General features: G+C 35.9%; 1 protein-coding gene and 1 pseudogene across 1 annotated transcript in view; one reads left to right on the top strand and one right to left on the bottom strand.

Annotated features, from left to right (window-relative positions):
• LRP1B (LDL receptor related protein 1B) overlaps positions 1 to 20,563 on the bottom strand; it is a 1,834,834-nt gene that overhangs the window by 844,384 nt on the left and 969,887 nt on the right. The gene's annotated exons all lie outside the window — the stretch shown is intronic.
• Positions 6,034 to 6,804, top strand: LOC118012487 (annotated as a pseudogene).

Genomic DNA, 20,563 nt, shown 5'->3' with positions numbered 1-20,563 from the left:
ATAGATAGATAGATAGATAGATAGATAGATAGATAGATAGATAGATAACAAGGAGAGGTGAGCCTATGCATGGGCAGGTTATTCTAGAAGCTTGAAATATTCTGGATGGAAAAAGAACACAGAAGGAGGAGGTAGGAAGTGCACTTCAAAACTCATGGCTTATATTGCTAGTCATTATTTTGTTTTTGGTTTATGTCTTCCCTTTTGTGGACATTCTTTTATTCTGAAGCCAGAATGGTGCTTTAACATACCTATTACTTGCTCCATTGACTTGTCCTTGCACAATGGGGGCACATACTATCTTTCTTGATGAGTTCTAACTATGAACTCGTTCCTGTGTAACAACCCAGGGATACCGTGTCCTGCACTGATATTGTGTCCAGCACATAGGATATGCCTAATAAATAAGAGAATCCCATTCCATGTATGTGGAGGAAAAAACAGAAAAGTGAAGCTGGTTGAATACTAATGCATATATAGAAATGTTCTCTATGAACTTTATCACTGTTTAGGTCAGGTATCTACAAGAAGGTCAAGTTTCACAAACTTAGGCTCTAAGCCCAAAGAATTCTGCCCATACCTTTTTTCTGACCCTATCTGAACCCAGGAAAACCCTCTACTGAGCCTTTAAAATGTAATGTCTGTCATCAATAAAATTCTTTGTATTTTTAACCTCCTAACATTCCTTTCAACATTATCATTCTGCCTGAAACCTGAATCTCCCTTGAGGACACTGGTTCCCCTGAGCTTTTTCAATTGATAGCTGTTTTCTATCTGCACCCTTCTTCTTCCCCTTACTATCTGAGTCTGGAGGTTTTGAAGCTTACTGCATTTTCCAGGTAATTTTCTTTTCTCCATCCCTAAAAGTACCCACCCTTTGATCCTCGGCCCTCTGATGACATTATCCATTATTCTCATCGCAGTTCTTTTCCCCACTCAAGTCCGGAATGTCCTTGAAATTTCTTATCCCTTCCTTACCAGTTCTCCAAAGTAGCTCCTGCTTAAGTCTTTATGATTTTAACACATATGAAGATGATTTTTCCAATACACTAGTCTCTTGGGTCCTTGAACTTTTCTCCTCAAATGATCTTGTTCTCCCCCATACCTCAATCAGCCACTCTCATGATTATAGTCTAAACTTGCCATTACCAAAATATGTAATCTCTCTACACTTTTAATTTCCAGTATCCTATTCTATGAACACAGTCTCTCATCCTTCCAGCTCACTTACTTTAGTACCTTACCCCACAAGCCTTCAACCCTTTAGATCATTAATCCATTTTCAACTGTCTTGCCCTTACCTCCCCTATGCCCTTTCTTCCTTTTATAACCAGTTTAAATCCTATGCCAATCATTTATTTACTCCACACACTCAACTTCTGTATCTGTTTGTGCTTCAATAGTGCAACTCTATACCTGTACCCACACAGGTGAATTGGTTGGAAGAAAAAGAAACACCCCCAAAATCATGCTAAATAATATAGGCTAGCAAAATATTCCACTCCAAATTATGCCACTTTGGCATAAGGATTATTTTGAGCTGAAGGCTATTGAGAATAAATAGATACAAGGAAAATTCTCTGCCTTCCCCCTATTTGCCTAGAACCAATAGATAAATTTGCAGAGGTGTCTTCCTTCCCCTCTCTACCAGGAAGGACAAAATTTAATCACAGGAGACTTTAGGCCTTTATCAGCCCAGGAAAGGCAGCACCAGAGGACTCCACATAAAAACTTTACTAACTAGCTCTTATTTTGCATTAGTTACCATATATTTGCCTTCCCACAGTATGCTACCTCTGAGACTCAAGGTCTTTTTCTTTGTCTTATTGCTTCCCTAAAAATGCATTGTTCTATTGCTAAAATGTTATATAAGCCCAAATCTTTTTTTAATTAATTAATTTATTTGACAGACAGAGAGAGAGCACAAGCAGGGGGAGCTGCAAGCTGAGGGAGAAGCAGGCTCCCCACTGATCAGGGAGCCCACTGCAGGACTCGATCCCAGGACCCTGAGATCATGACCTAAGCCAAAGGCAGATGCTTAACTGACTGAACCGCCCAGGTGCCCCATAAGCCCAAATTTTAACCAACCCTCAGTTACTTACCCCTGAGTTCCTTTCATGTATATATGAGATATACATGTTAATAAACTTCTGTTTTTCTCTGCTTAATGTCTTTTGTTACAGAGCCCCATGCAAACACCTTTAAGGGTAGAAGGAAAAAAATTTTTTTTCCTTCCTAATAGTCTCATTTTACATTTATGATCATAATCTTAGGAATCACAGCAATTATATTTCTCTGGTTATTCTCTCCTACTCTTGTGGATCAGTGCTACTCAAAACATAGCCCCGGCCTATAGACAGTACATGAAATGTTTGCTACCAGACTACAAGATATGCAGTGAAGTTAAAAGAAAACATTTGGGATATTTTGTAGCAATTTTGTCATCAGCTAGACCCCCAAGACCTGACCTTTACTGCCCACCTGCTTGTACTCACTGACCTTTGTTCCACATTTTTCCTTAAGCTGTTCTTTCTAGTTTATCTCTTAACTCCGGCAGATGGGAAGCAAACCTGCCCTTTGCCCCTCGAGGAATAGCAAATGCCTTGACAGACCTTCAGCCAGCCCAGACAACCCAGATCAGTAAATGAAATGACTGATGCTTGCACAGAAGGACCATAGAGTGACCTCTAGAATGACAGATGAGGACCTTTACCTTGTTACAAAACTAAAATCTCTGCCCAAGGTGGAGCACCAGCCTCATTTACATAATATACAATGTACGTATAGGCATGTTTCCCGAACGCACATGCATGACCTTATGTCCACCTCTACATACAATGACAAGGCTTCCTATCTAAATATTCGCCCAACCCTAAATAAAAAGATTCCCTCGCTCTAGGAGTCATGGCTTTGGAAATCATTCCCTGTGATCTCATTTGCTACGAATAAAGTTTTCTTTGTCCGACAATTCAAACTAATGTAGTTTCTGACTCAAAAAGGAGCGAACTCATGTTGGTTTGGTTACAATTTGACATAGTGATTTTATGTCTGATGAATATTTTTTTTAACTGGATTTGTATTTAATGTCTATTTACATTTTAATTTTTTGAATAATTTTATTGTAATTTTCAAAAGTATTCCACCACATATTAGAAATCAAAACAAACAAAAAAAGAATCTAGTCCTTCACCACAAATAATTTGAGATATACTACCTCAGATTTCTTTTTTTTTTTAATATTTTATTTATTTATTTGAGAGAGAGAGTGAGAGAGAGAAAGAGCACAAGCGGGGGGAGCGGGAGAGGGAGAAGCAGACTCCCTGCTGAGCAGGGAGTCCGATGCGGGACTCGATCCCGGGACTCCAGGATCATGACCTGATCCGAAGGCAGTCGCTTAACCAACTGAGCCACCCAGGCGCCCACTACCTCAGATTTCTATTTGATATCCCTCTATCTCAAACCTCTATTGTTTCACTTCCTATACTTGCTCCCAGTTTCCTACTTTACAAAGTAAATGGAAGCAATTCGAAGTAAATTTCCACCATGACCAGATCTACGCATCTCCCTGTGTCTGTATTCACGTAGTTTACTTTTGTGTTATGATGCTTGAACTATCTATCACTGGTAGAGTACAACTCCCCCATTATGCACAGGAACCCCTATCTTCTGGTCTGCTCTCAGACATGGCCCCTGCAGGACTTCTAATTCTTGCCTGTATCATTAAATCATCACCCTTCACAAGATTTTTCCTACCAATGTGTCCATGTACCGCTATTTCTTCACCTTAAAAAAATAATAAGTTCTTTTTACTCCATTTTTTTCCCAGCTACCAAACTTTTTCTCCTTTCTTCTCCTTCCCTATTATGGAAATAATCCACAAAATAGTTATTTGAATTATTGTCAACAATTTCCCTCCTCTCATTCATTCTTTCTTGATGCCATCCCATTCAGGCTCTACCTAATTTGTCCCCCAAATTTATGTTTCTGATCTCATTCTTTTCTCTCTTTCATTTACTCAGGGCTAGCCATACTGTTCTTCCATGCTGTTCCTCAAACATGCAGAGTTTCTCCTGGTTTCAGAACCTTTAGATTTACTTCTTTGTCTTGACTGTTCTTGAGAGCTACATTGCTAGCTCTTCTTTTCCTACAGTTCTTAACTTAGAGATCACTTTGTCATTGAGGGCCTTACTTCAATCCACAGCACCCTTCAAACACACTCCATCCCCCTATACAAAATTATTTTTCCTGTAACAATCATCACTTTCTTTCATATTACATAATTACTGTTTTTGTTGCTGCTGCTGTTACTGTTCTGTGGGTGTTACTATTATTATCATCTTCACCATCACTTTCGTTATCTGCATCCTCTCCTTTCAGAATGTAAAGTCCATAAGGCCAGAAATTGTTATTTGTTGTATTCATTGCACATACACAGCAGCTATTTGAGGGAAAAAATATGAAGCAAAACAGGACTAACAAGCAATCTATCTAAACATAATAAAGATGCTTTAACAAAATACAATAGCCAACATTATATATTGATGAAAAAATCGACTTCTATTAAAATCAGGAATTAAACAAGGATGCCAGTTATCACTACAAATAACAATGTTCTATTTTTTCTAAGTACTTCAGTAAGTGCCTAAAAGTATAAATATTGAAAAAGACATAAAAATATGTTTATATGCAATCATAAAAAGATACTTGAATTAATAGATGATTTAGTAAGATGCCTGAGAACATGATAAATTTACAAAGTCTACACTTTTCCTACCTATTAAAATAATCAGAAATGGAAATGTAAAGAAGAATGTCTCAAACACGATGGTACCTCAACTATAAGAAAGAATAGATGAGAAACAAAGGAAGCCACAAACACACACACACACACACACACACACAAATCCCACAGTGTCGGGGCGCCTGGGTGGCTCAGTTGGTTAAGCGACTGCCTTCAGCTCAGGTCATGATCCTGGAGTCCCGGGATCGAGTCCCGCATCGGGCTCCATGCTCGTCGGGGAGTCTGCTTCTCCCTCTGACCCTCCTCCCTCTCATGCTCTCTGTCTCTCATTCTCTCTCTCTCAAATAAATAAATAAAATCTTTAAAAAAAAAAAATCCCACAGTGTCATTGAATAGCTTGAAATAACCCCTGAATAAATGGAGAAACAGTCATGGGGAAGAAAAACAATGTGTTACTGTTACAAAGTGAAATGTTTCACAAATTAATAGACATATTTAATGCAACTGCAAAAAAGATCACCAATTGGATTTGATTGAAGACTAATTTTTTTAAACTCAGAATGACAAGTAGATAACTAGGAAATATAATTACAAAGATCTTTTGAAAAGTTTACTGAGGGGGGCGCCTGGGTGGCTCAGTCATTAAGCGTCTGCCTTCGGCTCAGGTCATGATCCCAGGGTCCTGGGATCCAGCCCCACATCGGGCTCCTTGCTCAGTGGGGAGTCTGCTTCTTCCTCTCCCTCTGCCTGCCGCTCTGCCTACCTGTGCTCTCTCTCTCTCTCTCTGTCAAATAAATAAATAAAATCTTAAAAAAAAAAAAAAGTTTACTGAGGAAGAACTTGTAAAGCTAGATATTAAAACTTACTATGAGGCCTATACTCATAGCTGTTTTATGGAAGCATTCACATTAAAGATAAAAGATGTCTACTATCACTACTGTTATTTAACATTTTTCTGGGGAGGTAAAAGCTAATGCAATTTAAAAAGAGAACAAAATAATAAGTATAACACTGGATATAAATCTGTAAAATTACAATTATTTTCAGTTTTATTTTTTATCTAGACAACCCAAGAGACTCAACTAAAAACTTTTATAAATAAGAAGATAATTCAATAGAGTAAGCAGGCACAAAGTTAATCTACTAAAAGCAATATCCTTCCAATATACAAATAATAAGAGCTAGAAAATTTACTATATAATAACAGGAAAATGATAAAAAAAAATTTTAAGAGGGAAAAAGCTGATTCTGAAGTTCATATTGTTGCCTTCTGTCTCCTCCAACCATCCAAGATGCCCAAAGGAAAGAAGGCTAAGGAGAAGAAATTGGCCCTGCACCTGCTGTTGTCAAGAAACAAGAGGCCAAGAAGGTGGTCAATCCCTTGTTTGAGAAAAAGCCCAAGAATTTTGGCAATGAAGAGGACATTCAGCCCAAGAGGGACCTCGCCTGCTTTGTCAAATGTCCTTCTACATCCAGCTGCACTGGCAAAGGGCTATTCTCTATAAACATCTACAAGTGCCTCCCGTGATTAACCAGTTCATCCAGGTCTTGGACAGCCAAACAGCTACTCAACTGCATAAGCTGGCCCACAAATACAGACAAGAGAAAAAGCAAGAGAAGAAGCAGAGATTGTTGACCCAGACTGAGAAGAAAGCTGCTGGCAAAGGGCACGTCCCCACTAACAGAGCGCCTGTCTTTTGAGCTGGGGTTAATACTGTCACCACCTTGGTGGAAAACAAGAAAGCTCAGCTGGTAGTGAGTGCACATGATTCGGATCCCATTGAGCTGGTTGTCTTCCTGCCTGTCCTGTATCTTAAGATGGTAGTTCCCTACCACATTATCAATGGGAAGGTGTCTCATCCCCAGGACCACCTGCCCTACTGTCCCCTTTACAAGGTTTAACTTGGAAGACAAAAGAGCTCTGGCTAGCTGATGGAAGCTATTGAGACCAATTACAATGACAGGTATGATGAGATCCGTTGTCACTGAGGAGGCAACATTGTGTGGGTCCAAAGTCGGTGGCTCACATTGGCAAGCTGGAAAAGACAAAGGCTAAAGAACTGGCTACCAAACTGGGCCAAGTGTGTGTTGTTGAATTTTCTGTACATAAATGTAATAAAAAGTTCTCTTTCAAGAAAAAAAATTAAAAAGTTCATCTGGTTAAATAAACAAGCTAAAATCAACAAAAATATTCTATAAACATTTTGGGAAAAGATGACAGAATTATTATGCACTGGACTTAATAGTTTTTTTTTTTTAAGATTTTATTTATTTATTTGACAGAGAGAGACACAAGGAGAGAGGGAACACAAGCAGGGGGAGTGGGAGAGAGAGAAGCAGGCCTCCCGCCAAGCGGGGAGCCCGATGTGGGGCTGGATCCCAGGACCCTGGGACCATGACCTGAGCCGAAGGCAGACGCTTAATGGCTGAGCCACCCAGGCACCCCTGGACTTAATAGTTTTTAATATTTATTTTAAAGCTATAGTGATTAAAGGAAATAGATACAGAATTTAATCATACAAAATGAGCCATTAAAGTATTAGAAAAAGATGGATAATTTTAAAAATAACATTGTCATCAAGAGGTTTTATTTTTATTTTGAAAGCAACTAGAATGACCATATATTTTTTTTGATAAATTCAAGAACTTAAAAAACAAATTTAGAAGGAAAAAAAAAGAATCACAATTAACACAGTCAAATGCCTAACTGAGAAACATTTGCAACTCATATAACAAATACTCATTTCTTTAACACTTTAATAGAACAAATTAACAAAGAACAACAGTACAAAAATGGGCAAATGACAGTGATCGTTAAACTTACGAAAGTTTGCCTACCTTTTTTTTATCTGAGAGGAATGTAAATAAAACTTATACTTAAATACTATTTACACTTAGCAGATTAGGAAAGATTAAACAGTTGTTAACACAGAGATCTGACATGAGTATAGGTAAACAAGCATTCCCATGCAATGTGTTTAAAGTGTTAATTGTTCCAACCTCTATAGAGGACTATTTGGAAATATATATTAAATTTAAAAGGTGAATAAATTTTATCCCACTATTCCCACCTCTAAGAAATTATCCATTTACCATTGCACAATTAATAAAATATCTAGGAACAAAATTAACCAAGGAGGTGAACAACTTGTGCTCTGAAAACTATAAGACATTGATGAAAGAAATTAAAGATGACACAAACAAATGGAAAGATGTACCATCTTCATGGACTGGAAGGATTAATAATGTTAAAATGTTCAAGCTACCTAAAGAAATCTACAGATTGAATGCAATTCCTAACAGTATTTTTCACAGACCTATAACAAATAATCCTCAAATTTGTATGAAAACACAAAAGACCTCAAATAGCCAAAGCAATATTTAGAAAAAACAAAATTGGAGGTATCACAATCCCAGATTTCAAGATACACTACAAAGCTATAGTAATCAAGATAGTATGATACCGGCACAAAAAATAGACACATAGGTCAATAGAACAGGATAGAGAGTCCAGAAATAAATTCATGCTTAAATGGTCAATTAATCTTCAATAAAGGAGGCAAGAACATCCAATAAGGAAAAGAGTTTTTTAAATAAATGTTGTTGAGAAAACTGGACAGCTACATGCAAAAGAATTAAACTGCCCCACTTTTTTACAAACACAAAAACTCCAAATGGACTAAAAGACCTAAATGTGAAACTGAAGCCACAAAACTCCTAAAAAAACAAGACAAAACAAAACAAAACAGGCAATAATCTCTTGGATATTAGCCTTAGCTATATATTTATGGATTTGTCTCTTCAGGCAAGGGTAACAAAAACTAAAACTATTGGGACAATAGCAAAGTAAAAAGCTTTGGCACAGCAAAGGAAACCATCAACAAAACAAAAAGGCAACGTACTGAATGGGAGAAGATATTTGAAAATAATATGTCCAATAAAAGATTAATATCCCAAATATATAAAGAACTTATACAAGCCAACACCCTCCCCAAAAATAATAATAAACTGATTAAAAAATGGGCAGGGGTGCCAGCTGAGCACCCTCACTGACTCAGTTGGTAGAGCATCCGGCTCTTGATTTTGGCTCGGGTAATGATCTCAGGGTCCTGGGATCCAGCACTGAATCAGGCACCTTGTTCAGTGGGGAGTCTGCTTGGGGTTCTCTCCCTCTCCCTCTCCCTTTGCCCCTCCCCCTGTTCAAGCTGTCTGTCTCTCTCTCTCTCAAATGAATAAATAAATCATTAAAGAAAAATGGGCAGGGGACCTGAGTAAACATTTTTCCAAAGAAGACATGAGTTGATCAACACAACAAAAATACTCCATATCACTAATCATCAGGGAAATCCAAATCAAAACTATAATGAGATATCACCTCACATCTGTCAGAAAGACTAAAATCAGAAGGAGAAGAAATAACAAGTGTCAGTGAGGATGTGGTGAAAAGGAAACCGTGTGCCCTGTTGGTAAGAATGTAAATTGGTGCAGCCACTATGGAAAACAGTATGGAGGCTCCTCAAAAAATTAAAAATAGAAATACCATATAATCCAGTAATTGCACTACTGGGTATTTACCCAAAGAAAATGAAAACACTAATTCAAAAAGATATATGCACCCCTATGTTTGTTGCAGCATTATTTACAATAACCAAGATATGGAACCAACCTAAGTATCCATCTATAGATGAATGAATAAAGATTTTATATATATATATATATATATATATATATATATATATATATATATACACACACACACACATATATATATATATATAAAATGGAACATTAGACATAAAAAATGAATGAAATCTTGCCAATTGTGACAATGTGATGGACCTAAAGGATATTTTGCTAAGTGTAATATGTCAGACAGAGAAAGACAAATACCGTATAATTTCACTTATTTGTGGAATCTAAAAAAAAACAAAACAAATACACAAACAAAATAACAAAAGCCAAACAGAGTCTCAAATACACAGAACAAACCAGTAGTTGCCAGAGGGGAGCTGGGTTGGGGGAAGGGTATTAAGAGGTACTTCCAGTTATAAGATAAATAAGTCATGGAGATAAAAGTACAGCATGGGGAATATAGTCAATAATATTGTAATAGTGTTGTATGGTGGCAAATGGTGACAACATTTATTGTGATGAGCACTGAATGATGTATAGAACTGTCCAATTGGATGTATAGAACTGTCCAATCACTATGTTGTACACCTGAAATTAACATAACATTGTATGTCAACTATACTTCGTTGATTAAAAAACGAAACAAAGACCTCCAATCAATCAATCAATCAATAATGATTCCACGTTGAATAACAAAAATCACTCCACATATTCTGTGAGATGAAAAATGCACCCTGATGTTACATTAACTTTGAACCTGACTGAGAATGTCTACCCAGATTAAAGTGATGCTTGAAGGTCCTTGGTGCCACAGGAAAAAGGCAAAAAACTCTTGAGATAGATAATCCACATTTCAAATTATTCTCTCCAGAATCTCTTTCAGGTTCTTCCCAAATTAAATGTATTTAACTATAGTAACAGTTTTTATGGCTACCTATAATATTTCTCTCCTCACAATACTGCATGTCTTTTGATATATTGGTATCATCTGTTTTAATTTTCCCTCCTGTACAAAAACTCTGTTAAGGAAATATTCTAGTAAGAAGATTCAAACAACATGCAAAAGATGATGAGATCTGGAGACTTATTAGATGTGTAACATTAGGTAAATTTTTCAACTAGTCACTTCCTCTATTTCTTTTTCTATAAAATGAGGATAGTACCTACCTCATAAGATTATTTTGAAAATTAAAAAGAGCAATCTTTTTAAAGTAGGTAGAACTCTGGTTCATAATAAATATCCCATAAATGCCCAATTATACCTTTACTTTCTCTGTAAATGCTCACTCCAAAGCCATTGATAACTTATAATTCACTACCTTAGCACCACGATAGATATGTAATAATTCCTTTTTATATGTGTATTGCATTCATGGTTAATGAATGCATAGATGGGTAATTTTACCAATCCCCAATGGTTTCAACTACTGATGATCTCTCTGTTTTTAAAACCTCAAATTCAGATACCTTTTCTAAAATCCAGTCCCATATTCCTAACTGTCTACTAAGCAATTCTACCTAGATGTCTCCGGTATCTCAAGTTCAGTGATTTATAATGGAGTGTATAATGTTCTCCCAAACACATATAAAGCCATGCACACACACACACACACACACACACACCAGAGAGAAACACACAGATCTCTTACTCTGTTACTTCCTATTTCAGTGATTACACCCCAATCCACTGAATTACCCAGGCAAGAAACTAGAAAGTCACCCTCTTATCCCTTCCCCTATCCACCCAACATACTATAGTTATCTTTCCCTGCTGGTTCTACTGACTTAATACCTTTCAAATTATCCTCCTCTCCTCATCTACACTGGCTTCCCCCAACTACCTCAGTTGGAATGAAGCCAGAGATTATAGCCAGGTTTCCCTACTTCAAGTTTTTAGTATTAGAAACCATTCTTTATGTTCAGTCAAAATCATCTTTTAAAATGAAATCTCATTCTGTAACTTTCATTCAAAGTCTTTGAGGGGTATCTGGGTGGCTCATTTGCTTAAGCATCCAACTCTTGGTTTTAGCTCAGGTCATGATCTCAGGGTCATGGAATCCAGCCCCGCGTCCAGCACTGTGCTTGGCGTGAAGTCTGCTTGAGTTTGTTTCCCCCTCCCTTTCCTCTTTCTCCTCCCCACCCAATTCATGCTCTCTCTCCCTCTCTCTCTTAAAGAAATAAATAAAATCTTTTTTTAAAAAGACCTGTTTAATCTATAATAGTTCTTCTAAGCTCAGATTAAATATAGCCTTCTCTTTGGAATCTTATCTGTTCCATAGAGGATTTACTAGGCCTAGCTTAAATTCATTAACTTGAAGAGAAAAACATTTTTTTCTCCTAAGCAAAGTAAACAAAGTATACAGTGCATTGCAAATAGAACAAAGTAATGTACAGATAGATCACTATTAACCTTTGGGAAAATAGGAGTCCTCATACCACCAATAACAAACAAGCAAGAGTAGGAGAAACATTATTATAAATCTATCATGGGCCAGGGTCTCTGGTACACGCATTAGTATTCATATTCTATATTATTGCATTTCATTTACTATTATGTCTTTGCTGTATGGGTTATTAGCATCCATGTAAACTATAGTTAAAGAAACCACACTTCATAAATCCAAGGTATATATGGTGCCCCTGCAGCATCTCAAGGATAATATTAGAAATTTTAACATTAAAACACAAATGTTATCACTAGCTATAATCAATATGTTTTGATACTCCAAATTAAAGAAACTGAAGATTGGATTTCAAATACTTCCTTAATGTAAAAAGGTGGCAGAGAGAGAGAGGGAGAGGGAGGGAGAGAAAGAGAGATTCTCTCTGAAGGGAGAGATTAGTAGAAAAAAGTAATTTACAAAGAATTACACATTTTTAGTTGAAACTTTTTATTCCTCTTATTAATATGATCCAAGTCCTTTAGAAAATAAATGAAAATATGTACTTATTAGCACAGAGCATAGAAACATTTGCTACATAGAAACCCTGTAGAATGAAATTGCATTTTATCTGTATAGTGCAGCTGTCCTTAGAATTTTTTTTCCTTCTAGTATCTAAAACATAATGAATGAGCACCAAGAGTGCTCCAGGAATGATTTTCTATATAATGCCTATGAAAGTGTGAGTTTTAGCTATGACTCAAAGTAGTGAAACAACAATAAAACAAAAAAGGATATATTATTATAGGGAGAGATTAAAATAACTTTTTAAGTAACCATCTATATACACACAGAGACATGGACGAACAGATCGAATTAACAATAAACTGAATGTCCACTTGCTGTTAAGTTCCCTTCATTAAGCTATCTAGTTTAATGGATCTCCTTTATAATACTGGCATGGTGAGAGCAGATTAACTGAGTTAAATTAGAAATGTATGCAGTCATTTTTGAGAAACATGATTTTATCACCAAGACTGAATCATACTCTAGACAGTGCTAGACTCCTTGGAATTTTCCCAGGTCATATACAAGTATTGAGTGTCTACATGTTGTTCAGCCACAATATTTTAAAACGTTTTCCCAGAATACTTCAGGGCTGTATTTCCCCCACTGTCAATTGATGTGTGCTCAGGGAATGCAAACTAATTACCCTAAGCAAAACATAATTAAGGAGGGAAATTTACTCCAAAAACATCACATAATACTTCCCACATACAAATAAAAATCATTTCTGAATTAGGTTTTGCATGATTCATTACGACTGTGTACAACTTGTGTAGATAATGGAGAGTGGACTATATTAATTATTAATAATAGAGTTAAGATCAAATGGAACTATAAAACCTCACAAAAAATTCACTGAGATACTGTTTTAAAATATAAAAGCACATACACAATATATTTAAGTTTCTACAAAGTTCCATGCATATGGTTTGATACTTGGCAAATTTATGGCATGTCTGTGTGCAGGGGGTGTTGCTGAGAGTTTAAAAGAGGTTTTAACTAGAAAGTAGATAAAATAGGTTATAGGTAAGAATTTATGTCCTTAAGGAACTTCACAAATCTTGATTGTACTGATTTTGAATCTTTACTGCTCTCTTTCATTAATACTACTGTTTCAAAGCTTGCATATAAATGTCTCAGATTCCTAAATTGCATAGTATTAATGAATTTTAACAAGGTAGAAATTAATCTATATAAAAGAAAGTCTTTCCTATCCTCAATTCCCTCATCTTTAAAAGAGAGCTTCAGGGGCGACTGGGTGGCTCAGTTGGTTAGGTGTCTGCCTTCAGCTCAGGTCATAATCTCAAGGTCCTGGGATTGAGCCCCGAGTCAGGCTCCCTGCTCAGTGGGGAGTCTGCTTTTCCCTCTCCCTTTGCCCTCCAGCCCACTTGTGTGCTGTCTCTCTCTCTCAAATAAATAAATAAAATCTTTTTTAAAAAAAGTTTTAAAAGAGAGCTTCATTTACTTAAAGGCAAGGACTTTCAATTTTATTTCCCTTTCCATTTTAATATCTAGCTACAATCATTCATTTATTCAAAGCAATTTAATAAGTTTTTACTATGTGTCACACAATACACATAGTGGGATACAGGATATAAAATGATGAGCAAAGACATACCTGATCTAATGATAAATTAGTTAAGAAAAATGTACTTGTCTGTAGATATCCACCAAAGAATCATCTATATAATTTCTTAATGCCCTAAAACTGCCAAGTGGGAAAAGGGAAGATATATAGGTTAAACCATAAACTTGTATTGGTATTTCAGAGTAGCAGAACTTCTATCAAAGACAAATTAAAGAAGATGTACATGACACGATTTTGGAAAAGTTCATATAAATTCTATGAATTAAAATAAAATGCAAACTGCATTGGTTATCTGCTATTCAATTCTATGGATACTTTTTCCCTTCCAGCTGAAAGCAGAGAATATTGAATTATGAGACACTACAAAATGTCTAAATAACGATACTAACAAAATTAGCACTTTTTCATTGTTTTTAGAAAATAATCTTCTATGAATATTAAATTAGGCCAGCTTTAAAAACCATATGAAATGAGACTTATTGGATAACCCTGTCAATTTCTCTGTCATAGCATATCCTCCCCACTGTTACAATTTTAAATACTTTGTCAAATTCAGTTTTAAAGACTCAAGCGAAAGGTCCAAGGCACATCAGCCTAATAGACTTAGCATTAGGAAATTAGGTTATATGTTAGTTACAGAGGGGAGAAAACTGCCCACATCTCTGGAGGTTCTCAGAACTGCTGCCTATGTGTCATCATTCCTGGAATATGGGCCAGAGAACATGGCACTTCCTGGACTCAGAAGAGCCAACCAGCTTACCAGAATTTCTGATCCCGCGATAAGATTCGAAGTTGTGCTTCTTGCAGACAAGATGTAAGGACTTCCAGGAACTGCCTGCCTTAATATTGAAAGATTTATTCAAGTAAAAAAAAAAAAAGAAAGAAAGAAAAGAAAAGAAAAAGGAAAAGCTAAATGTCTTGGTCCTTCAACTTTTAAAAATATATGGTACACATAAAAATATTTTATGCGGCAACCACTAATAAGGAACAATGCGGGGATTTGAACCCAAGTTTCAAGTCGGAAACCTAAGCTTTTAACTACTGTACCTGGAAAATACCCAAAGGGAAATTTTACTAAACAGATATGGCTATAATACTGTTTCACATCTAACAGTTACTTTGCGTTAAATGGATTTTTACAAATTTATAAGAGGTTTTAACTAGAAAGTAGAATGAAATAGGTTATATTTTATATTCTAGAAATAATTCTCAAAAACCCACCAGTATGTATACACACACATACATACACACACGCATATATACACATACACACACAGATACAATGCATATATACAAATACTATTTGCTTGTGAACCTATATAAACAAAGAATGGAGCACCCTGATGGGTGCTACCAAAAAGTCCTGATAAACTGTGGCTCAATCTAGATACCATTAAAATTTTCGAATATCACTTTGGATCTGATAACTGATAACAAATGCCCACGTCATTGAAACTAATCTTTCTTTTGGGATAGGTGATTTTAATGATGTCCTCAAGTTTATTCTGTATTTTAAAAATCTTCCAATAATAAAAAAAAAAAGACTACATTCTATTCGTACACTCACTTATTAAGATTTCTCTCATGTTCTTTACCGAGTAGTAGTTTATGTAGAGAAAATAAAGCTTTCTCATGTCTCATAAAGTGTTTAGGCTTGCAGCTGGTCAGGGGGTCAGAAGATTAAAAGCCCACTATTAATAAAACTAAGCAGAACACCTAGTTTCTAGATATTTAAAAAAAAAAAATGAGTTCAGTTGTGTCCCACACAGTTGAAAAGATGGCTTTGATATTCATAGGGGAATATTTGTTGGTGGTGTAAGAAACAGAATAAATGCAAGGAAACAAGAGGAATTTATGTTTAACTATTGTGCAAAAGAGCAGCTCGCCAGAAATAATCTAATACTGAAACAAGGGCTTTCTAGAATTGAGGGCAAATTTTATTTGGTGTATTCATCAAAACTCTGGTTTCAAGTGCTGAATCCTAATTTAAACTGGTGAAATGGGATGATGTGAAATAAAATGATGGAAAATGTATCAGCTCACTCACTGAAATTCCAGAATTAGATCTGGGTTCTTGTACAACTAAATACAGAAGCTGCTACTATATGATCGGGAAGAACCTGGGGTCCACTCTCCTTTTCTCTGCTTTATTCTTTTCTGTTTTCCTCTGTACTGACTTCATTCTCAGATTCTACATCTTGACTCCTGGTAGCTCCAGGCTTTTCCCCTAACTTCCACATCCAAAGAAAAGAGAGCGATCTTCCCCCAACTGTTCCAGCATTATATAGTTTTTAAGATATTATCACAGTAGTGAGTCAGATTTGTCTAGGTTTGGGTCTCAATCTGACCTATTATGAGTTTAGCATCATAAATATCTAAGGTGCCTTAACTTTGTCTTTTCTTTAAAGTTTATTTATTTATTTATTTTAGTAATCTCTACACCCAATGGGGGACTCAAACTCACAACCCGGAGACCAACAGTCGCTTGCTTTTCCAATTGAGTCAGCTAGGCGCCCCGCAGAGTGCCTTAACTTCTTCATCTATAAGAAGACTAGTTTCTACCACCTAGGATTTTTGAATGATTAATCTATTCAAAAATCTTGAAAGAATTCTTGGCACATAAAAGCATTAGCTAGTAATATTTTTTTTCCAAATGAGCCTTTATAATCATTGACCTAAATTGGATCATACTGTTGCCTAAACCATTGTAGCTAGGATATTGGAATATTCTGATTAAATTAAATTAGAGTTACCCAAGTAAATTCTGGAGAAAATGGGTTTAAGGTAATTTCCACCCTGATCTATATTGTGTGGAGGTATGTTTTCACCAAAAAGAAAATTTGTGGGTTATTATCAGAAGAAAAGGCAATGGAGATTCAGTGAGCAAAACAGATTTGTTTTGTCTATGTGAAATGATAAGGTGAATACACACATGTAAAATATTATAAATGTCATTAAAAGTTTATTCAAATTTTAACTACTGGGCTGCATTCATTCTAAGAAAAAAATTATAAAAAATTGTGTTTTTGTTTTTAGTTAGAAAAATACATTCCTTTTACCCACCCCGCCCAGTGGCTGTAGATTTTTCAAACTTTCCCTTTATTTTATTTATCAACTAGAGTTGACTAGTAATATAATTCTTTTGCTTGGTTAACATTAAATGTTAATTCAAGGAATTTAATTTCACTGCTAAAATCTGGGGATTTCATATTTGTATCTTTGAATGTTTAGCAGTAATTATAGCCAGTGCACTTTATCTTTTTTTTTTTCACTGCACTTTATCTTAATACATATGTGGTTATATCTTTTCTTGCATCTGTTTTCTTTGTTTGTTTTGTTTTTTATATTCCACATATGAGTGAAATCCTATGGTATTTGTCTTTCTCTGATGACTTATTTTGCTTAGCATCATACTCTCTAGCTCTGTCTATGTTGTTGCAAGTGGCAAAATTTCATTCTATTTTTATGGCTAATATTCCATTGTATGTGTGTGTGTATATACATGTACATATATGTATATACACACCACATCTTTTTTTTTTTTAAAGATTTTATTTATTTATTTGAGAGAGAGAGAATGAGAGACAGAGAGCATGAGAGGGAGGAGGGTCAGAGGAAGAAGCAGACTCCCTGCTGAGCAGGGAGCCCGATGTGGGACTCGATCCTGGGACTCCAGGATCAGGACCTGAGCCGAAGGCAGTCGCTTAACCAACTGAGCCACCCAGGCGCCCTACACACCACATCTTTATCAATTCATCAGTCAATGGACACTTGAGCGGTTTCCATAGTTTGGCTATTATAGATAATGCTGCTACAAACATCGGGGTACATGTATCCCTTCAAATTAGTATTTTTGTATTCTTTGGGTAAATACCTATTAGTATAATTGCTGGATCATACTGTAGTTCCATTCTTAACTTTTTGAGGAACCTCCATACCATTTTTCCACAATGGCTGCACCAATATGCATTCCCACCAACAGTGCAAGAGAGTTTCCCTTTTTCCACATCCTCACCAGCACCTGTTGTTTCTTGTGTCTGTTTTCTTAACATTTATGGACACTGGAAGAGTTGGCCCACTTTATGCTAATCACAATAATAAAAATATGTCCAGTTACAAGGTTGAATTATATTGAAAGTCTTACCAGTCATTTCAAGTGTGGTGTTTTGACTAAACAATGACAATTCTTGACTATATGATATTACAGGGTCTTCAGGGGAAAATAAAAAAGAAAAAGAAAAATAGAAAAGTATATTCAAGTTGTTTCAAAGAGCATTATGAAATAGTATTTGGATATTATTTTTCTTTTTTTTTTTTCAGCTGACTGCTAGTCTACTGATGTAATAGTACAAATTAGAACTTAGTTTAGTGTAAAACAGGTCTCTTTTTTTTTAAGATTTTATTTATTTATTTGAGAGAGAGCGCACATGAGAGAGGGGAGGGTCAGAGGGAGAAGCAGACTCCTTGCCGAGCAGGGAGCCCGGCGCGGGACTCGATCCTGGGATTCCAGGATCATGACCTGAGCCGAAGGCAGTTGCTTAACCAACTGAGCCACCCAGGTGCCCAAGGTCTCTATTTTTGTCCACAAAATCCACTCTCCTGGATTTCTTAAGTTTGGGGAATGTGTTTTCGGTGTATGATGGCTACATAAATTTAATTAAGCCCACAAAGTACATTTGACTCTCTCCATACAGCATCAACTCCTATTTATTCCCCTTCTCTTTTTTCTACTTCCTAAATATTACTATTTCCAAAAAAACCTTACATTTCAAAATCCTACCATCTCAAGAGATATTATTCTCTTTCATTGCATTTTATTATATTTACCCATTGATCAAAAGTGGAAGATTTAAAGGAGGTCAGGCTTAGATATTCTTAAGAATTATCAACTGACTGACTTCTGTTGTCAAAAAATTCACCTTACAAATCCTTTGTGTACAGCCCTGAGATCTCAGGGTGAGTCTCAACATTTGGTAGTAGATCTCTTGGTTTCTCCTAATCTGTTTTATAATTATTTCTGGCTCAAAATCTTTTGGATTATTTCTGTCTTAGGGGCCATCTTATCTTTTCCACTAGTGTGCTTACCTTTATTCTGTATTGTATGACTTCAGGATTATAGGAAATCACCAGTGAGTGAGCCATTCACATCTTGAGACTTGAGATACAAGGACTACAGTATTATGGATACTGTCGGCCAGTGTCCAACACATGTCTGAGAAAGTGGTTGAAGCCATACTCTAAACAACTGATATTTTGTTTAAAGACCAGTGATTTTTCAGTTTTATTTTTCTTTGTTTTTCCCATAGAGGTTTTTCTGCTTTTGACCCTTGGGTAAGTTGTCTGAGACTACTAGTTTTTCTTTGTGTCTGTAAGTTAGAAACATCCCTAATCCACTTATTTTTTCCAGTTTTCTGGGTATATAATTGACATATAACAATAAATTAGTATAAGGTGTACAAGGTAATGATTTGATATATGTACATATTGTAAAATGGTAACAACAATAAGTTCAGTTAACATCTATCAACTTAGGTAGTAATAATTTTTCTTTCTAGTGATGAAAACTTCCAAGATTTACTCACAGAGCAACTTTCAAACATACAATACAATATTGTTAACTAGGGTCACCATCCTGTATATCACATCCCCAAACTTATTTATCTCATAACTAGGAGTTTGTACCTTTTGACCACCTTTACCCATTTCTACTCTACTCCACGTTCCCTGTTTCTGGTAATCACTAAAGTGGTCTTTGTTTCTATGAGTTCAGATTTTTAGAGTCTATATATAAATGAAATCATACAGTATTTGTCTTTCTCTGTAGGTCTTATTTTATTTAGCATAATGCCCTCAAGATCTACCTATGCTGTTTCAAATGGCAGGATTTCCTTTTTTTTTAATGGTTGAATAATATTTGTGTGTGTGGGTGTGTGATATTTATTTTTTATCCGTTCATTTGTTGATGGACACTTAGGTTGTTTCTATGTCTTGGCGATTGCAAATAATACTGTAATGAACAATGAACATGGGTGTGCAGACATTTCTTTGAGATAGTAATGTCATTCCCTTCAGATATGTACCAAGAAGTGAAATTGCTGGATCATATGATACTTCTATTTTTAATTTTTTTGAGGAACTTCCATACTGTTTTAAATAGTGGCTACACCAGCTGATATTCCTACACAGAGCATAAGGATTCCCTTTTCTCCACATCATTCCCAACACTTGTTATCACTGATCATTTTTTAAAAAGATTTTATTTTATTTATTTGAGAGAAAAAGAGAGAGAGAAAACACAAGTGGGTTAAGGAACAGAGGAGAAGCAGGCTCTCCGCTGAGCCAGGAGCCTGATGTGGGGCTCGATCCCAGTACTCTGGGATCGTGACCTGAGCTGAAAGCAGATGCTTAACCCACTGAACCACCCATGTGCCCCTCTTATCTTTTTGATTAGTCATTCTAACAGATATGAGGTTATATTTCATTGTGGTATTGATTTGCGCTTCCCTGATGATTAGTAATGTTGAGTACCTACTCATATACTTGTTGACCATCTGTGTGTCTTCCTTGGGAAAATGTCTATTCAAATCCTTTGCCCATTTTTTTTTTTTAAGATTTTATTTATTTATTTGACAGAGAGAGACACAGCGAGAGCAG

This window comes from Mirounga leonina, unplaced genomic scaffold (genome assembly GCF_011800145.1).
Source record: "Mirounga leonina isolate KUSES-001 unplaced genomic scaffold, KU_Mleo_1.0 Mir_151, whole genome shotgun sequence".
Classification (NCBI taxonomy): domain Eukaryota; kingdom Metazoa; phylum Chordata; class Mammalia; order Carnivora; family Phocidae; genus Mirounga; species Mirounga leonina.
The sequence above is the reverse complement of the archived record's forward strand: the minus strand, read 5'-3'. Positions and strand labels throughout refer to the sequence as shown.